Here is a 13,606-nt window from a genome sequence, read left to right on the forward strand (position 1 = left end):
GAACAAAATGGACCCATTGGTTTTATTCAGGAATTCTGCTATGCATTGTATTAAGCCTAAAACACTGTTTATTAACTAAGGAAAATCAATAGATTCCTGTAAACACTGAGAAGAAATCACAAATCTATATTACATATAGAGAGTATGTGAGCATAACAAATCAGTTTTATTCCGGAATTCTTCCTTGCATTGTATTAAACCTAAAAAGCTGTTTATTGTAACCTGGTTATATATGGAGTAATATGTTAGCATAAAAGAAAATCCATTGGTTTTATTCAGGAATTCTGCAATGCGTTGTTAACAGCCTCAAAAGCTGTTTATTTCTAAGGAGAATCAATAGACTCCTGTAAGCACTTGAAAGAATTCACTTCTTTGTAACATGGTAATGTATCATGCCAAATTGTGCATAGAGAATCTGTTGGTTTTATTCTGGAATGCTACTAGGATTCCTAGAAAGTTTATTGCCTAAAGAGAATCAAAATATTCCTATAAGCAATATCGCTAATTTTTTAACTTCGTTACATATAGAGCCAATGTGAACAAAAAGACAAATCATTGCTTTCATTCAAGAATTCTGCTATACATTTTTTTAAGCCTGGAAAGCTGTTTATTGCCTAAGAAGAATCAATAGATTCCTATCACCACTAAGAAACCACTAATTTGTAGCCTGGAATTGTAACCCTCCTGGAATTACCTCAGATTTGACGACAAAATCAGTTCCCCTGGAGAAAATGACTGGTTTTATACCCTACTGAAATCCCTCCCATCTTAAACACCACCATCCCCAAGACTCACACTTAAATCTCCTGTAATTTCCCAGCCTAACATTGGCAACTGTACTTGGAGGTAGGGTTGCCTGGTCCCCATTGGCTACTGGTGGTGAACAAGGGTTGTAAAGATGGGGAACACCTGGAGATTTGAGATGGATCCTGGAGAAGAGAAGGACCTCAGTAGGGTACTTTGCCTTATAATCAACCCCGAGCATCCATTTTCTCCAGGGGAACTGATCTAGTCTAGAAATATGCTGTAATTTTGTGGGAACCCCTGGTCCCACCTGGAGCCTGCCATGTGGAGTGTGTGTGTTTTGCCTTATGCATCGTTAATATCTTTTGCTGCCATTAGAGATGTTATTTTGCCCACTGAACAGTAATTTCTACATAAACAGGTTTAAAAATTAAAAGGAAACCATATTTTATAGGCGACACCCTGTCCATTTGATATAATACCTTTTTCTTAGGCCCCAGTCAAACTACCACACAATACTGAGCTTTTGTGCTTCTCAGACTCTTAGTGGGATCTGAGTTTCACAAGATTCTCCATAAGGTTAGTAGAAAAACAACAAAGAAAAGCAAGGAATAGAAAGATTTGGGCACTGTGAGGAAACCCTACCCCTCAATTGTTCTTTGAAAATAAAATACAGGATGTTTTGCAAATGCAACTCTTTGGGACTTCCAGGTTTTGATGCCTCACAGCAGGGAGCGCTTGCAGAGCACTACTCTGACAATCACCCCTGAATCAGGAGGTAGGAGGGTTCCTCCAATGGGCGTGATTGGGGACTCAGGCAAGGGTCTGCAGCACAGGAGGCTTGACAAGAGGCATGGTGCCAATGCTGGACAGGTCCACAAGCCCTCAGCCACCTCGGTGCTCCACTGAGATGATTGCCATTTTAATAGCACCAGAAGTGAACACTCGAACAACTCTAAATGTTTTTAAGCTTCTCTGCTGATTCCTCCCAGTAGGCAGTCGTGTTGCTCTGAAGCAATAGAACAAAACAGTAGACAAGTGCACCTTTAAGACCAAAACAGTAGACAAGTGCACCTTTAAGACCAACTAAGTTTTATTCTAAATGTACCATAATTCTCCATAGCTTAGAAAGCTATGGAGAATTATGGAAAAACAGTTAGTAAATGTTTGTTATAGTTATATAAGATTACATAGTTACTAAGTATTGCTAGCTCCTCAGTGCTTGTATGAACCTTCTAAATCTCCTCACAAAATGAATAGCATTGTATGCTGAATACAATACTAAGGTGAATTTTGGAAGAACCCTAAGCAAAAGTTTTCATAGTATATTGGATTAGTTAGTGTTACTAAGTATTGCTATCTCCTCAGTGGTTGTATGAATACATTCAATCTCTTTCCACAAAGAATACCATTGTAAGTGGATTAGAATAAAAAGGTTAATTTTCGAAAAATACTAAGTGAATGTTTGTTGTGGTTACGTTGAATTGCATAGTTTTAGTTTTCCTTGATTTCTCCTCAATGCTTGTATGAATCCGTTGAATCTCTTTCCACTATGAATACCAATGTAAGCTGAGTAAAATGCTATGGAGAATTATGGAAAAACAGTAAGTAAATGCTTGTTCTTCTTATATAAGATTACATAGTTATTGCTATCTCCTTGGTGCTTGTATGCATCTTCTTAATCTCCTTACACATTGAATAACATTGTATGCCGAATACAATGCTAAGGTGAATTTTGGAAGAACACTAAACAAAAGTTTTAATAGTATATTGGATTAGTTAGTGTTACCAAGTGTTGCGATCTTCTCAATGGTTGTATAAATATGTTCAATTTCTTTCCACAAAGAATACCTTTGGATATGCATTAGAATAATAAGGTTAATTTTCGAAAAATACTAAGCGAATGTTTGCTGTGGTTACATTGAATTGCATAGTGTTAGTATACCTAGTGCTTGTATGAATCCGTTGAATCTCTTTCCACTATGAACCCCAACGTAAGCTTAGTAGAATGCTATGGAGAATCTTTGTGGAAAGGGATTGAATGGATTCATACAAGCACTGAGGAGATAGCAATACTTAGTAACTATGTAATCTTATATAACTATAACAAACATTTACTTACTGTTTTTCCATAATTCTCCATAGCATTCTACTCAGCTAACATTTGTGTTCATAATGGAAAAAGATTCAAAGGATTCATACAAGAACTGAGGAGAAATCAAGGAATACTAAAATTATGTAATTCAATGTAACCACAACAAACATACGCTTAGTATTTTTCAAAAATTAACCGTATTATTCTAATGCGCTTACAATGGTATTCTTTGTGGAAAGAGATTTAACTGATTCATACAACCACTGAGGAGATATCAAGGAATACTAACACTATGTAATTCAATGTAACCATAACAAACATTCGCTTAGTGTTTTCCGAAAATTAACCATTTTATTCTAAACCGATTACAACGGCAATCTTTGTGGAAAGGGATTGAACGGATTGATACAAGCACTGAGGAGATAGCAATACTTAGTAAATATGTAATCTTATATAACTATAACAAACATTTACTTACTGTTTTTCCATAATTCTCCATAGCATTCTACTCAGGTTACATTGGTGTTCATAGTGGAAAGAGATTCAACGGATTCATACAAGCACTAGGTATACTAACAATATACAATTCAGTGTAACCACAACAAACATTCGCTTAGTATTTTTCTAAAATTAACCTCATTATTCTAATGAGCATTGAATGTTATTCTTTGTGGAAAGAAATTTAAGGGATTCATACAACCACTGAGGAGATAGCAATACTTAGTATCACTTACTAATACAATGTAGTATAAAAACTGTTGCTGAGTGTTCTTCCAACATTCACCTTAGCCTTGTATTAAGCATACAATCCTAATAATTGTGTAAGATTAAGAAGATGCATAAAAGCACTGAGGAAATAACTATACTTAGTAACTATGTAAGAGAGAGAGAAAGAGAGAGAGAAAGAAAGATATATATAGAGAGAAAGACAAAGAAAGTAAAAAATAGAGAGAGAGAAAAAGAGAGAGAAAGAGAGGCAGAAAGAGAGAGAGAAAGAGAGAGAAAGAAAGAGAGAGAGAAAGAGAGAGAAGGAGAATAAGAAAGAGAGAGAGAAAGAAAGAGAAGAAATAAAGATGGTGTGAGAGAGAAAGAGAGTGAGAGAAAGAGAAAGAGAAAGACAGAAGGAAAGAAAGAAAGCGCGAGAAAGAGAGAGAAAAAAGAAAGAAAAAAGAGAGAAAAAAAGAAAGAAAAAGAAAGAAAGGAGAGAGAGAGAGAAAGAAAAAGAGAGAAAGAAAGAGAGAGAGAGAGAGAGACACAGAGAGAGAAAGAGAGAGACAGAAAGAAAGACAGAAAGAGAGAGAGAGAAAAAGAGAGAGTGGGAAAAAGTAAGAGAGAAAGAAAGAAAGATTGAGAGAGAAAGAGTGTGAGAGATAGAAAGAAAGAGAGAGAAGGAAAGAAAGAAAAAAGAGAAAGAGAGAGAGAACAAAAGAAATTAAAAAACATAGAGAGAAAGAGAGTGAAAGAAAGGAAGTAAGAAAAAGAGAGAGAGAAAGAAAGCAAGAAAGAAAGAGAGAAAGAAAGAAAGAAAGAAAGGAAGGAAGGAAAAAGAGAGAGAGAGAAGGAAAGAATGAAAAAAAGACTAAGAAAAAGATAGAGAGAGATTGAGAAAGAGAAAGACAGAAAGAAAGACAGAAAAAAAGAGAGAAAGAAAGAAAGAAAGAGAGGGAGAAAGAAAGAAAGAGAGAAAGAAAGAAAGAAGGAGGGAATGAGAGAGAGAGAGAAAGAAAGAAAGACAGAAACAAATAAAGAGAGAGAGAGAGAGAAGGAAAGAAAGAGATATATATATAGAGAAAGAAAGAGATAGAAAGAAAGTAAGAAAGAGAAAGAGAGAAAGAAAGCATGAAAGAAAGAGATAAGAAAAGAAAGAATAAAAAGGAAGAAAGAGAGAAAGAGAGAGATAGCGAGAGAGAGAGAGAAAGAAAGAGAGAAAGAGAGAGAGAAAGAAAGAAAATAAGAAAGAAAGAAATATAGTGAGAAAGAGAGAGAGAGGAAAAGAATAAGAAAGAGAGAGAGAAAAAAAGCAAGAAATTAAGAGAGAAAGAAAGAAAAAAGAAAGAAAGAGAGAAAGACAAAAAGACAGAAAGAAAGAAAGTAAGAAAGAGAGATAGAGAGAGGGAAAGAAAGAAAGTATAGGAGAGAGAGAAGGAAAGACACAGAGACAGAGAGAGAAAGAGAGAAAGAAAGAAAGAAAGAGAGAAAAAAAGAGAGAGAAAGAGAGAGATAGAAAGAAAGAGAGCGAGAGAGAGAGAGAGAGAGAAAGAGAGAAAGAGAGAAAAAGAGAAAGAAAGAAAGAAAGAAAGAGAGAGATAGAGAGAGGGAAAGAAAGAAAGTATAAGAGAGAGAGAAAGAAAGACACAGAGACAGAGAGAGAAAGAAAGAAATAGAGAAAAAAGAAAGAGAGAGAGAGAGAAAGAGAGAGAGATAGAGAAAAAAAGAATGAATGAAAGAAAGAGAGGCAGAGAGGCAGAAAGAAAAGAGAGAATTAGACAGAAAGAAAGAAAGAGAGAGAGAAAGAAAGAAAGAAAGAAAAGAGAGAGAGGGCGAAAGTAAGAAAGAGAGAAAGAAAGCAAGCAAGAAAGAAAGAGACAAAAAAAGAAAAGAGAGAGAGAGAGAAAGAGAGAAAGAAAGAAAAAGAGAGAGAGAAAAAAAGAGAGAGCGAAAGAAAGATATATATAAAGAGAAAGAAAAAGAGAGAAAAAAGTAGGAAAGAGAGAGAGGGAGAGAGAGAGAGAACGAAAAAAAGAAAGAGAGAGAGAGAAAGAGAGAGACAGAAAGAAAGACAGAAAGAAAGAATGAGAGACAGAGAAAAAGAGAAAGAGAGAAAGAAAGAAATAAAGAAAGAAAGTGAGAGAGAAAGAAAGAGGGAGAGAGAGAGAAAAAGTAAAAGAAAGAAAGAAATAATTAAGAAAGATAGAGTGAGAAAGAGAGTGAAAGAAAGGAAGTAAGAAAGAGAGGGAGAGAAAGCAAGAAAGAAAGAAAAAAGGAAAGAGAGAAAGAAAGAGAGAAAGAGACAAAAAAGACAGAAAGAAAGAAAGAAAGAGAGAGAAAGAATGAAAGAAAGAATTTTAGAAAGAGATAGAGAGTGAGAAAGAGAGATAGAGAGATAGAAAGAAAGACAGAAAGAAAAAAGTGAGAGAGAAAGAAAGAAAGAGAGAGCGAGACAGAAAGAAAGAAAGAGAAAGAGAAAGAGAGAGACAGAGAAAGAAGGAAATTAAGAAAGAAAGATAGAAAGAAAATAAGAAAGAGAGAGAGAAAGAAGGCAAGAAATTAAGAGAGAAAGAAAGACAAAAAGAAAGAGAAAAAGAGAGAAAGAATGAAAGAAAGAAAGAGAGAAAGACAGAAAGACAGAATGAAAGAAAGTAAGAAAGAGAGAGAGAGAAAGAGAGAAACAGGGAAAGAAAGAAAGTATGAGAGAGAGAGAAAGACACAGAGAGAGAGAGAGAAACAGAGAAAGAAAGAAATGAAGAGAGAGAGAGAAAGAAAGCAAGAAAGAAAGAAAGAGAAAAAAAGAAGAAAAGAGAGAAAGAGAGAGATAGAGAGAGAGAAAAAAGAATGAAAGAGAGAGAGAGAAAGAGAGGTAGAAAGAAAGAGAGAAAGAATGAGACAGAAAGAAAGAAAGAGAAAGCGAGAGAAAGAAAGAAAGAGAGAGAGAGAGAAAGAAGGAAAGAAAGAGACAAAGAAGGAAAAAAGAGAGAGAGAAAAATAGGGTAAGAGAAAGAGTGAGAGAAAACAAAGAGAGAGAGAAAGAGAGAGAAAGTAAGATATATATAGAGAGAAAGAAAGATGGAGTAAGAAAGTAAGAAAGAGAGAGAGAGAAAGAAAGAAAGAAAGAAAGAAAGAAATAGAGAAAGAGAGAAAGAGAGAAACAGAACGATAAAAGGAAAGAGAGAGAAAAAGCAAGAAAGAAACAGAGAAAAAAAGAAAAAAAAGAAAGAGAGAGTGAAAGAGAGAGATAGATAGAGAGAAAAAGAATGAAGGAAAGAGAGAGAGAAAGAGAGGAAGAAAGAAAGAGATAGAGAAAGAGACAGAAAGAAAGAGAGAGAGAGAGAAAGAAGGAAAGAAAGAGACAAAGAAGGAAAAAAAGAGAGAGAAAAATAGGGTAAGAGAAAGAGTGAGAGAAAACAAAGAGAGAGAGAAAGAGAAAGAGATAGAAAGTAAGATATATATACAGAGAAAGAAAGATGGAGTAAGAAAGTAAGAGAGAGAGAGAGAAAGAGAGGAAGAAAGAAAGAGAGAGAGAAAGAAAGAACGAAAGAAAGAAAAAGAGAGAGAGAAAGAGAGAGAGAAAGAAAGTAAGAAAGAGATAGAAAGAAAGCAAGAAAGAGACAAAGAAAGAAAAAAGAAACAGAGAGAGAGAGAGAAAGATAGTGAGAAAGAAAAAAGAAAGAGAGAGAGAAACAAAGAGAGAGAGAAAGAGAGAGAGAAAGAAAGAGAGAGAAAGAAAGTAAGAAAGAAAGAGACAGAGAGAGAGATTGAGAGAGAGAGAAAAGAATGAACAAAAAAAGAGAGAGAGAAAGAAAGAAAGAAAAAAAAGAAAGAGAGAGAGAGAAAGAGAGAAAGGAAGAAAGAGAGAGAAAAGAGAAAGAAAGAGAGAAAGAGAGAGAAAGTAAGATATATATAGAGAAAGAAAGATGGAGTAAGAAAGTAAGAAAGAGAGAGAGAGAAAGAAAGAAAGAAAGAGAGAAAGAAAGAGAGAAACAGAACGATAAAAGGAAAGAGAGAGAGAAAGCAAGAAAGAAACAGAGAAAAAAAGGAAAAAAAGAAAGAGAGAGTGAAAGAGAGAGATAGATAGAGAGAAAAAGAATGAAGGAAAGAGAGAGAGAAAGAGAGGAAGAAAGAAAGAGATAGAGAAAGAGACAGAAAGAAAGAGAGAGAGAGAGAAAGAAGGAAAGAAAGAGACAAAGAAGGAAAAAAAGAGAGAGAAAAATAGGGTAAGAGAAAGAGTGAGAGAAAACAAAGAGAGAGAGAAAGAGAAAGAGAGAGAAAGTAAGATATATATACAGAGAAAGAAAGATGGAGTAAGAAAGTAAGAGAGAGAGAGAGAAAGAGAGGAAGAAAGAAAGAGAGAGAGAAAGAAAGAACGAAAGAAAGAAAAAGAGAGAGAGAAAGAGAGAGAGAAAGAAAGTAAGAAAGAGATAGAAAGAAAGCAAGAAAGAGACAAAGAAAGAAAAAAGAAACAGAGAGAGAGAGAGAAAGATAGTGAGAAAGAAAAAAGAAAGAGAGAGAGAAACAAAGAGAGAGAGAAAGAGAGAGAGAAAGAAAGAGAGAGAAAGAAAGTAAGAAAGAAAGAGACAGAGAGAGAGATTGAGAGAGAGAGAAAAGAATGAACAAAAAAAGAGAGAGAGAAAGAAAGAAAGAAAAAAAAGAAAGAGAGAGAGAGAAAGAGAGAAAGGAAGAAAGAGAGAGAAAAGAGAAAGAAAGAGAGAAAGAGAGAGAAAGTAAGATATATATAGAGAAAGAAAGATGGAGTAAGAAAGTAAGAAAGAGAGAGAGAGAAAGAAAGAAAGAAAGAGAGAAAGAAAGAGAGAAACAGAACGATAAAAGGAGAGAGAGAGAGAAAGCAAGAAAGAAACAGAGAAAAATAGGAAAAAAAAAAGAGAGAGTGAAAGAGAGAGATAGATAGAGAGAAAAAGAATGAAGGAAAGAGAGAGAGAAAGAGAGGAAGAAAGAAAGAGATAGAGAAAGAGACAGAAAGAAAGAAAGAGAAAGAAGGAAAGAAAGAGACAAAGAAGGAAAAAAAGAGAGAGAAAAATAGGGTAAGAGAAAGAGTGAGAGAAAACAAAGAGAGAGAGAAAGAGAAAGAGAGAGAAAGTAAGATATATATACAGAGAAAGAAAGATGGAGTAAGAAAGTAAGAAAGAGAGAGAGAAAGAGAGGAAGAAAGAAAGAGAGAGAGAAAGAACAAAAGAAAGAAAGAAAAAGAGAGAGAGAAAGAGAGAGAGAAAGAAAGTAAGAAAGAGATAGAAAGAAAGCAAGAAAGAGACAAAGAAAGAAAAAAGAAAGAGAGAGAGAGAGAGAGAGAAAGATAGTGAGAAAGAAAAAAGAAAGAGAGAGAAACAAAGAGAGAGAGAAAGAAAGAGAGAGAAAGAAAGTAAGAAAGAAAGAGAGAGAGAGATTGAGAGAGAGAGAAAAGAATGAACGAAAGAAAGAGAGAGAGAAAGAGAGAAAAAAAAGAAAGAGAGAGAGAGAAAGAGAGAAAGGAAGAAAGAGAGAGAAAAGAGAAAGAAAGAGAGAGAAGGAAAGTAAGAAAAAGAGAGAAAGAAAGAGAAGAAAGAAAGGAGGAGAGAGAGAGTGAGAGAAAGAGAAAGACAGAAAGAAAGAAAGCGAGAGAGAGAGAGAAAAGAAAGAAAGAAAAAAGGGAAAGAGAGGAAGAAAAAGACAGAATGAAGGAGAGAGAGAGAAAGAAATAGAGAGAAAGAAAGAAAGAGAGAGAGAGACAGAGAGAGAGAAAGAGAGAGAGAGAGACAGAAGGAAAGACAGAAAGAAAGAGAGAGAGAGAACAAGAGAGAGAGGGAAAGAGAAAGAGTGAAAGAAAGAAAGATTGAGAGAGAAAGAGTGTGAGAGATAGAAAGAAAGAGAGAGAGAGAAGGAAAGAAAGTAAAAGAGAGAGAGAAAGAGAACGAAAGAAATTAAGAAACATAAAGAGAAAGAGAGTGAAAAAGGAAGTAAGAAAAAGAGAGAGAGAAAAAAAGCAAGAAAGAAAGATAGAAAGAAAGAAAGAAAGAAAGGCAAGAGAAATAAAAAGAAAGAGAGAGAGAAAGAGAGAGACAAAAATAAAGATAGAAGGAAAGATAGAGAGAGAGAAGGAAAGAATGAAAGAAAGACTAAGAAAGAGATAGAGAGTGAGGAGAGAGAGTAAGACAGAAAGAAAGAATGAAAAAAAGGGAGAGAAAGAAAGAGAGAGAGAGAAAGAAAAAAAGAGGGAGAGAGAGACAGAAAGAAAGAGAGAGAAGGAAAGAAAGATATATATATATATTGAGAGAGAAAGAGAGAGATAGAGAGAAAGTAAGAAAGAGAAAGAGAGAAAGAAAGCAAGAAAGAAAGAGAGAAGAAAATAAAGAATAAAAAGAAATAAAGAGAGAAAGAGAAAGAAGGAAAGAAAGAGAGAGAGAGAGAGAGAAAGAGAGAGAAAGAGAAAGAAAGAAATTAAGAAACAAAGAAAGATAGAGTGAGAAAGAGAAAGAGAGGAAAAGAATAAGAAAGAGAGAAAGAGAAAGAAAGACAAAAAGAAAGAGAGAGAGAAAGAGAGAGAGAAAAAGAGCAAGAAAGAAAGAAAGAAAGAAAGAGAGAGAGAAAAAGAGAAAGATAAAAAGGCAGAAAGAAAGAAAGTAAGAAATAGAGATAGAGAGAGGAAAAGAAAGAAAGTATAAGAGAGAGAGAAAGAAAGACAGAGACAGAGAGAGAAAATGAGAAAAAAGAGAGAAAAATAGAAAGAGAGAGAGAGAGAAAGAGAGAGATAGAAAGAAAGAAAGAAAGAAAGAAAGAGAGAAAGACAGAAATACAGAAAGAAAGAAAGAAAGTAAGAAAGAGAGAGAGAGAAAGAGAGAGAGAGAGAGGGAATGAAAGAAAGTATAAGAGAGAGAGAAAGAAAGACACAGAGACAGAGAGAGAGAGAAAAAAAAGAGAGAGAAAAGAATGAAAGAGAGAGAGAGAGAAAAAGGAAGAAAGAAAGAGAGAATTAGACAGAAAGAAAGAAAGAGACAGAGAAATTAAAAAAGCGAGAGAAAGAAAACGAAAGAAAGAGACAAAGAAAGAAAAAAAGAAAGAGAGGGAGAAAAAGAGAGAAAGAAAGAAAGAAAGAAAAAGAGAGAAAGAAAGAAAAAGAAAGAGAAAAAAGAGAGAAAGAAAGATATATAAAGAGAAAGAAAAAGAGAGAAAGAAAGTAAGAAAGAGAGAGAGAGAGAAAATAATGAACGAAAGAAAGAGAGAGAGAAAGAGAGAAAAAAAAGAAAGAGAAAGAGAGAAAGGAAGAAAGAGAGAGAAAAGAGAGAGAAAGAGAGAGAGAAGGAAAGTAAGAAAGAGAGAGAAAGAAAGAGAAGAAAGAAAGGAGGAGAGAGAGAGTGAGAAAAAGAGAAAGACAGAAAGAAAGAAAGCGAGAGAGAGAGAGAAAAGAAAGAAAGAAAAAAGAGAAAGAGAGGAAGAAAAAGACAGAATGAAGGAGAGAGAGAGAAAGAAATAGAGAGAAAGAAAGAAAGAGAGAGAGAGACAGAGAGAGAAAGAGAGAGAGAGAGACAGAAGGAAAGACAGAAAGAAAGAGAGAGAGAGAACAAGAGAGAGAGGGAAAGAGAAAGAGTGAAAGAAAGAAAGATTGAGAGAGAAAGAGTGTGAGAGATAGAAAGAAAGAAAGAGAGAGAAGGAAAGAAAGTAAAAGAGAGAGAGAAAGAGAGAGAGAGAAAGAGAACGAAAGAAATTAAGAAACATAGAGAGAAAGAGAGTGAAAAAGGAAGTAAGAAAAAGAGAGAGAGAGAAAAGCAAGAAAGAAAGATAGAAAGAAAGAAAGAAAGAAAAAAGGAAAGAGAAATAGAAAGAAAGAGAGAGAGAGAGACAAAAATAAAGATAGAAAGAAAGATAGAGAGAGAGAAGGAAAGAATGAAAGAAAGACTAAGAAAGAGATAGAGAATGAGAGTGAGGAGAGAGAGAAAGACAGAAAGAAAGAATGAAAAAAGGGAGAGAAAGAAAGAGAGAGAGAGAAAGAAAAAAAGAGGGAGAGAGAAAGAGAGAGAGAGAAAGATATATATATATATATATATATATATATATATATATATATATATATATATATATATATATATATATATATATATATATATATTGAGAAAGAAAGAGAGAGATAGAGAGAAAGTAAGAAAGAGAAAGAGAGAAAGAAAGCAAGAAAGAAAGAGAGAAGAAAATAAAGAATAAAAAGAAAGAAAGAGAGAAAGAGAAAGAAAGAAAGAAAGAAAGAAAGAGAGAAAGAAAGAGAGAAAGAGATAGAAAGAGAAAGAAAGAAATTAAGAAACAAAGAAAGATAGAGTGAGAAAGAGAAAGAGAGGAAAAGAATAAAAAAGAGAGAAAGAGAAAGAAAGACAAAAAGAAAGAGAGAGAGAGAAAGAGAGAGAGAAAAAGAGCAAGAAAGAAAGAAAGAAAGAGAGAGAAAAAAAAAGAGAAAGATAAAAAGGCAGAAAGAAAGAAAGTAAGAAATAGAGATAGAGAGAGGGAAAGAAAGAAAGTATAAGAGAGAGAGAAAGAAAGACACAGAGACAGAGAGAGAAAATGAGAAAAAAGAGAGAAAAAAAGAAAGAGAGAGAGAGAAAGAGAGAGATAGAAAGAAAGAAAGAAAGAAAGAAAGAGAGAAAGACAGAAATACAGAAAGAAAGTAAGAGAGAGAGAGAAAGAGAGAGAGAGAGAGGGAATGAAAGAAAGTATAAGAGAGAGAGAAAGAAAGACGCAGAGACAGAGAGAGAGAGAGAAAAAAGAGAGAGAGAAAAGAATGAAAGAGAGAGAGAGAAAAAAAGGAAGAAAGAAAGAGAGAGAATTAGACAGAAAGAAAGAAAGAAAGAGAATTAGACAGAAAGAAAGAAAGAGAGAGAGAGAAAGAAAGAAAGAGACAGAGAAATTAAAAAAGAGAGAGAAAGAAAATGAAAGAAAGAGACAAAGAAAGAAAAAAAAGAAAGAGAGAGAGAAAAAGAGAGAAAGAAAGAAAAAGAGAGAAAGAAAGAAAAAGAAAGAGAAAAAAGAGAGAAAGAAAGATATATAAAGAGAAAGAAAAAGAGAGAAAGAAAGTAAGAAAGAAAGAGAGAGAGAGAGAGATTGAGAGAGAGAGAAAAGAATGAACGAAAGAAAGAGAGAGAGAAAGAGAGAAAAAAAAGAAAGAGAGAGAGAGAAAGAGAGACAGAAAGAAAGAAAGATAGAGAAAAAGAGAGAGAGAAAGAAAGAAAGAGAGAGAGAAAAAAAGAAAGAGAAAGAGAAAAAGAAAGAAAGAAAGAAGAAAATTAAGAAAGATATAGAGAGAAAGAGAGTGAAAGAAAGGAAATAAGAGAGAGAGAGAGAAAGCAAGAAAGAAAGAGTGTAAGAAAGAAAAAAGGAAAGAGAGAAAGAGAGACAAAAAGAAAGACAGAAAAAGAAATAGAGAGAAAGAATGAAAGAAAGAATTTTAGAAAGAGATAGAGAGAGTGAGAAAGAGAGAGAGAGAAAGATAGAAAGACAGAAAGAAAAAAAGAAAGAGAGAGAAAGAAAGAAAGAAAGAAAGAAAGAAAGAAAAAGAGAGAGAGAGAGAGAGAAAGAGAGAGAGAAACAAAATAAGAAAGAGAGAGAGAAAGAAAGAAAGCAAGAAATTAAGAGAGAAAGAAAGACAAAAAGAGAGAAAAAGAGAGAAAGAAAGAGAGAGAGAGAGATAGAAAGACAGAATGAAAGAAAGTGAGAGAAAGAGAAAGAGCGAAAGAAAGAAAGTATGAGAGAGAAAGAAAGACAGAGAAAGAGAGAAACAGAGAAAGAAAAAAATGAAGAGAGAGAGAGAGAAAGCAACAAAGAAAGAGAGAAAAAAAGAAAAAAGAGAGAAAGAGAGAAAAAAAGAATGAAAGAAAGAGAGAGAAAGAGAGGCAGAAAGAAAGAGAGAGAGAATGAGACAGAAAGAGGGAGAGAAAGAGAAAGAGAGAGAGAAAAAGAAAGAAGGAGAGAAAGAGACAAAGAAGGAAAAAAAGAGAGAGAAAAAGAGAGTAAGAAAGAGGGTGAGAGAAAACAAAGAGAGAGAGAAAGAGAAAGAGAGAGAAAGTAAGATTTAAAGAGAGA

The sequence above is a fragment of the Heteronotia binoei genome, chromosome 2, assembly GCF_032191835.1.
Source record: "Heteronotia binoei isolate CCM8104 ecotype False Entrance Well chromosome 2, APGP_CSIRO_Hbin_v1, whole genome shotgun sequence".
Classification (NCBI taxonomy): domain Eukaryota; kingdom Metazoa; phylum Chordata; class Lepidosauria; order Squamata; family Gekkonidae; genus Heteronotia; species Heteronotia binoei.